We start from the raw sequence: 7,333 nt of genomic DNA, 5'->3' as shown, positions 1-7,333 counted from the left end.
GGCCGCAGCAGTGAGAGGTCCGCGTACCGCAAAAAAAAAAAAAAAAAAAAATGACTCATCCAAAGTGAAAAAAGGGAGTTGGCTTTTAGAAGTAGTTTTGTTTTTTCTGAGTCTCTATCATTGTTTAAATTTGTTTAGTGAGAAATGAAATTTTCTAGTATTTTTTAACAAGAAGGAGGATTATTTTGCTTGGGGCGAAAGGTAGTGTTGATGTTTACAGCTTCCTGGTATCTGAAGCTTTTGATTCTGGGCGCATCACTTAACGGCTCAGGAGAGAAATGCAACGGCAACCATTTATGGGGACTCTTCCTTCTGCAACACCTCCGGCCAGATGGGATGGACACCTTAGAATCAACAAGTATCACCTGTCCCACTTAGCAGATGGGGAAACTGAGGCTCGGAAGGTTTAAGTGAGTTGCCTGAAGCTGGTCAGTTGAAGGAGCAACCCCAGGTCCGTCTGTTTTCTAAACCTGTGCCCAGGAACAGCCCCCAACACGCCTGGAAACGTCCCAGGTACAGCCCTCAACAGGCCTGGAAACGTCCCAGGTACAGCCCTCAACAGGCCTGGAAACGTCCCAGGTACAGCCCTCAACAGGCCTGGAAACGTTCCAGGTACAGCCCTCAACAGGCCTGGAAATGTCCCAGGTACGGCCCCCAACAGGCCTGGAAATGTCCCAGGAACAGCCCTCAACAGGCATGGAAACGTCCCAGGTACAGCCGTCAAAAGTCATGGAAATGTCCCAGGAACAGCCCTCAACAGTCATGGAAACGTCCCAGGAAACAGCCCTCAACAGTCATGGAAACGTCCCAGGAACAGCCCTCAACAGGCGTGGAAACGTCCCAGGTACAGCCCTCAACAGGCATGGAGACGTCCCAGGTACAGCCCTCAAAAGTCATGGAAACGTCCCAGGAACAGCCCTCAACAGGCATGGAGAGGTCCCAGGTACAGCCCTCAAAAGTCATGGAAACATCCCAGGAACATCCCTCAACAGGCATGGCAACGTCCCAGGAACAGCCCTCAACAGTCATGGAAATGTCCTAGGAACAGCCGTCAACAGGCCTGGAAGCGTCCCGGGCTCCCGGGGTGAGAGGGGCTGCATCTGGATGGGAGCCTGGAAGGAAGGGAGGAAAGAATGCTAGCTGGCGCCCCCCTCCCCACGCCTAACCCGGAGGCTGCCAGGTCTTAGGCTGCTTCCAGAACAAAGCCTCTTTCCTGCTGTGGTGGCAGAATCTGTGTGCCCACTACCAGAGAAGCTGGAGTTTGCAGTACTTGCTGTGCCAGAGGAGAAAGCAGTGAGGGGGAGTTAAGAGGCGGGAAGATGCTCTGGAAACTCTGCGGGGAGACGGCATTCCTAAAATATAAAGAATCGGCCCACAAAATCCAATTTGTGGCAGTGACAATAAAAGCCCTTTGGTAAGATTCTCTGAGGAGCTCTCAAAATTTCACTGCTCCTTTTGTGGGAGGAAATAATTATTCTAATATCTTGCTAAGGAAATTAGAATATCTTCTGAACGACAGAAAAATAACAATCTAGCCGTCACCCGATTCGATAAAAATCAGACTTCCCTGCACTTGCCTGGGGGATTGGGCCTGAATCCTCCAGGCCACGGAGACCCACCCAATACGACAAAGACCACTTCCTGTGATCTCCCACACTCAAGGGACAGACCCCCAAGGGGGCATGTTTATACAGACCGAAGATCTAGAACGCACAAAGCACCAGTTATGTATCTGTGCCTTCAGAAAATAATGTTTCCCGAGCATCTACTCATGCCAGGCAGTGAACACAATGAACACCACATGGATGGAGCTCACAACTATGGCATAAGTCAATGCAATTTGCAGCATGCTATAAAGAAGGGGAGAACCAAGATTCAGCAAGGTGGAAACCACTGCTGATTTCAGTAGCGGGGACAAGGGCTGCTGGTGTGTCCCAGGAGCTTTGAGAGGAGGCGAGGGCTGGAGATGTCAGCAGGATGAACACGGGGTTTTCTTTAAGACGGTAGAACGACAGCACATTTATATGTTGACAAGAGTGGCACAGTGGAAAGAGAAAAACCATTGCACAGGACGCAGGAGAGAGATTTCATACGGAGGCACTGAAAACAGGGAAATAGAAATGAGAAGCAGAAACCTTAGCACAGGGGTAAGTTCTGGCTTACAGGCGTCAGGAGGCTCTACAGGACTTTTCACACCTGGCCCGGGACATCGGAAGAGACCTCTGGAGATGATGACGGCGCTACAGCAGTGGCAGGGGCTAGCACTCCTGGGGGTGAGGGCAGTACCTGTACGGACCCTCCCCGGAGCCTGAGCTGGGCTCGGGGCACAGAGCACCTGCCGGGGCCGACGGACGAGAAGAAGGTCAGTGATGCTGCTGCGGGGATACAGACCCAGTGAGTCAGCAGTTACCTTCTAGTACAGATGCTGAGCTGTCACAGAATCAACACTCAACAGTGCCGGGAAGCAGCAAGTCCCCATTTGCTTCTCCTCCTGCCAAAAGCAAATCATTGGATGGATTATAATTCTATCTCCGAGCAGAGAGAGGAAGAATGTACTGCTTTTGCAAACTTAAGGTTTAACCACGGGGAATCAGAGACCCCAGGGAAAAACAACTAAGAAGTCGTAGAGTATATAATAGCCAAGGAAGGGAACGCGATCCTTCGACAAAGACCACTCAGTGCCTACCGTGGGCCAGGAGAGGCTGACGTGCCTGAGACGGAAGCGGTGTGGCCGCCACAACACTCGCAGTGTGCCGGCTGCAGCCTGCGCGACGCAGCGTCAGGGCGGGGAGACTCCAGGGGAGAAGGGCAGCGGAGCACCCAAGTGGAAACGAGGGGACGGTAACCCGTAACCCTTCCGACGGTGAGACAGGGGAGAGGCATCTGGGAAACAAGACAGAGGACCTAGCGGGGTAAGGAAACAGCAAGGAGAAAGGGGCCCAGAGAGCAGGTGCGACCCTGGAGGACAGCGTCCTGGCAGAGGAGGGGCTGGCGGGGCCCACCCTCCAGGGTCTGGGGTCAGAATACGAGCTCCGCACTCCCAGCTCCACTCTTTACTCCCGTGTGACCTCGGGTCTCTCTAACCTTCGGGATCCTCACCTGCACCACGGGGATGACAGCAGGAGCCCTTCCTGGTGTTTTGGGGGTAATACATGTTAGCCACTGTCCTTTGTAGTGAGCTAGAGACAACGCCATCAGAATGTCACAGACTGTAGAGGCAATTTGTAGATCGATTTAAGGAAGAATTTTTAAGCAATTTAAACTGTCCCAAACTGGTAGTAACTCCTTTGTAAAGAGTGAGCTTTACATCCCAGAATGGGCCTGTGCAGACGAAGCCTTACCATCAGCCCAAGAAACTTTAGAGGGGATTCCTGCAGTGGATGAGAGGGTGGCAGACGAACAATAAGTCCTGTGATTCTCTGAAACTTCTTCTCACTGCTGGTATTTAATTTACTGTGTTCAAAGCAAGAAGACAGGAACACGGGGACAGAGAAAAGATGCAGACAGGAGGAAAGTTTGAAGATAAACTGTATGTAAGGTATTGATCACTGAACAAAGAATCAAATGGAATATATTAAGAAGTGGCTAAAATCTCCCAAGAAACAGAGAGTAAAGAGGAAGGTATGAGCGGGGTGGGGTGGATGAAGAGACAGCAGGACCCAACTGTGCTCGGAACGTGGTGGACCGTTCCTTCCGCTCTGTTCTAGTCGTCCCGGATCTGCAACACGGACGATCTCTTATATCCTTTATGGCCTTGAAATTCTCATACTTCTTATGCAGCCTGTTTCTGTATAGAGAACGTGCAGAGTCCTTTAAGCAGCGCACAGGCTCTGAAACTGGCCATGAGCTTACAGCCTGGTTGAGGGAATCACTGCCAGGAACCATTTACGGGGCTGAGGGGTGATGACCAGGGCTGAGGAAGGGGGGCTGGTACCTGCAGGTCAGAGGCAGCCTCTCCTGTTACCAAGGGCTGGATGGTCCCTGTAGTAAACATGCTAACGGCAGTTATACTGGCGTGTAACATGTCAGTCTGTGTTTGCGATCACGTCACCCCAAATTCTTCAGAAAACATTTAGCCGGCGACTGCCGTTTAGTAACCGACTTATGAAATTCTGCAGTCGGGACCTGGTATGTGTGCAAAAGGAAGCCATGGGCTCCGAACTGGGAGATGTTGCCAGAAACCACTTCGGATGCGATGCCGAAGTCTCCAGTCGAACGTCCGGATTTGTGTAATTTCTCCTCCATTAGCTTAGAGGGGATCCGACGCTTCTGCGACATTGCTTGTTCTTTATTGATTTCTACAGAGAGGGGATTGGACTTTTCTCTTTTGTTTAACAGCCTTAAAGGTAGATGGAGGCTTTTAAACATTCATGTTCATCTATTTTACTTACTAAGGACCTCTAGATCACTCCAGTCGCTGTTTCTACAACTCAAGGAGGTTAGAGCTTTCCTGTGTTTATATCTAGAAAGACATTGCAATAAATGAAGCCAATATATATACCATAAAGACTAAATTGCTCCCTTTACCAAGCTACAATTGACCATTAAAATAAAACTTATCTTAGGGAGACACCGGGGAAAAGAAACTATATAAAAAAGCTATGGTCTATCTCAGAAAATATTTCAGCAGTCCATTTCTAGTCTTTGGAGAACTACTCAATATTCAACTTCTCATTTTTCAATGCCAGCTTTTTTCAAATATTATGATAAACACTCTAAAGTGACCTATTTCCCCTGACACCTAAGGAAAGTGATGTGTCATTCCAAAATCCATTTCTCCCACTTGCAAGGCAAGCAACAATACTTCTGTAGTCATCCTTATCTGCCAGATGGGAAAGTCTCTTTTAAATAAGAATTTCAAGAAAAAAAGTTACTCTGAAAAGTATCAAGTGTTCCCTTCTAGCTGGGTAATTTGGAATAGTCCTTGGGTGCAGCTCTCTAGCTGGAACCGGCGTGTAGACTGGGGATACGCACGACAGAGCCTGACAGGGAACTAGGCAGTAAAGTGATGTAAGGACTACAGAGATTTTCAAAAAGCAGGGTTATCTAAGAGGGCACTTGGCCTGAGACCCCTACAGGGACAGGAACACTGAGTGCAGAGCAGATTTTGGACCCAAGTGGGTCTACGTGTGAATCTTGCTTCTGTATCCTCTAGCTCTGTGGCCGGGAACAAGTTAATTCCCTCTAGGTACTTCCATTTTTCTGTCTGTAAAGTGAGGATCCTAACAGCACCTTCCCCACAGGGTGGCTGTGAGATGACGGGACACAGAGAACGGAAGGCACTCAGCATGGGGCCTGGCTCACAGAAGGCAGGCACTGAATTTTTACAGTAAACGTGATTGAAAGCACTGAAAGTACCTATAGGTATCACAGGAAAACCATTTCCCTGGTCAATTTATTGTTTTCAAGTCACACAGAAGTTCCAGATGTTCTTGTAAAAAAGAAATGCATCAAAACAGAATCTGTACCTACAAAAGATCTTTCTGGGATTTTGAGAGGCATCGCACTAAATCCGTTCAGCAATGGGAGAGGAACTGACATCTTTACTGGATTGAGTCTCCCAGTTCTTTAACATGGTTATGTCTCTCCATTGATTTAGAAGACCGTCTCTGATTTCTTTCATCAGAGTTCTAGAGTTTTCAGCACATGAGTCCTATATGGGTTTTGTTAGGTTTACACTTAAGTATTTCATTTTTTTGAGCCATTGTAAATAGTTCTGTGTTTTTAATTTTGGCTTCCATGTGCTCGTCACTACTATATAGAAATACAACTGACTTCCGCGTGTCGATCTTGTATCCTGTGATCTTGCCAAATCACTTTTTTAGTTCTAGGGTTTTTTTGTTTGTTTTGTCATATCTTACTATCGAGAAAACAACCTAAGGCTCAAACTTTGGCCTCAAAATCAGAAAGACCGGGACTAAGTTTCCTAAATTGCTCCAAAATTCTAAAATGAAACTTTGCTTTGAAAAAAAGTGTTTTTCCCTTATTATGGTTCCGAATATGGCCTGGGTTGGGATGTGTCATTTAAACAGTACTGCAGACAGTAAGGCACTATCATATGAACTTACTCTTGCCCAGGCAATACCAAGGGGAAGGGGTAAAGCAGATGAGACCAGAAACCAAAGAAAATTAATACATTCATGGTGCTTTCTGAAATAGTTTCTCAAAAATATTTTCACATAAGGATTCCATCATTCAAACAGAACAATTCCAGATTTCAATGGTTTCCTACTCTGAACTGAAGTGCTTTCAAGTTGTTTGGATAAGAGATTAAGAGGTACAAGCTTCCAGTTATACAATAAATAAGCCATGGGGATGTAATATACAGCATGAGAAATATAGTCAATAATATCGTGGTAACTTTGTATGGGGACAGATGGTTACTAGACTTATCTTTGGGATCATCTTGTAACGAACATAGATGTCCAATCACTACCTAGCACACCTGAAACTAACATAATATTGCATGTCAGCTATATTTTTTAAAAAGTCAGCATCAAAGAACAGGATTTGGGGCAGAACTGACTGGTTGGTCAAACTTAAAAGGAATAAATCATTTTTCTTTTAAAATTCCTCAGTTTCTCTATAGTCTACTAAGAAGAATAAGATTCAGAAACATACTTGACCTTTCCTAAATCTTCTTCACTAATTCTATATTTTAAATGACCATGCTAATAGAGACGTGTATAAAGTGATTGGCAAAGTTTTAAAAACAACACTTGTTTTGTAAACTTGAGTTCTATTTAAACGTGGAAACCTGTTCTAGAATTAGTGATGCTAAATGAATAAATAAGCAAACAGGTTTCTTATCCTTTGGTAGGTCTCAAAAACGCCCCAGGCCAGTTCAGGATGCATCCCTCTCGTTTTCTACCTCCCCTTGACACAGGTCACTAGGATATGGGCTATTACGCTTTTCTGGGATTTAAAGAGTGTAAGCAAAGTTAATAAAAAGGTCTAAGGAGAAAAGTGACTTGTGCGGTGTAATATGGTCCCAATCTCTATTTAAAGCCTGTTAGATCTGTTTGGCTTTGAGGATAAATTTTCCTGGTAGAGCAACCCAAGAACGGATCTATTACAAGTCCACTATGCCTCGCTATCAAGGAAGCAGAGGATTTCACAGATTTCATAGTCAGAAGGGACTTAAAAGACCCCTCGAGTCCAATTCATCGTACTGCAGGGTGACTTGAGTAATCCAGTTCTGAAGGTTCTGCCAGTATATATGGCGTCTAATCTATAGAATAAGCTTAAATCTAATTATTAGACCTGTGGCCAAGATGTCACTTGGGAACCCAGTCTTTTTTTTTTTTTTTTTTTAGTACCTAATTCTTCCATT

The sequence above is a fragment of the Neophocaena asiaeorientalis genome, unplaced genomic scaffold (assembly GCF_003031525.2).
Source record: "Neophocaena asiaeorientalis asiaeorientalis breed wild unplaced genomic scaffold, Neophocaena_asiaeorientalis_V1.1 scaffold226, whole genome shotgun sequence".
Taxonomy (NCBI): Eukaryota; Metazoa; Chordata; class Mammalia; order Artiodactyla; family Phocoenidae; genus Neophocaena; species Neophocaena asiaeorientalis.
The sequence above is the reverse complement of the archived record's forward strand: the minus strand, read 5'-3'. Positions refer to the sequence as shown.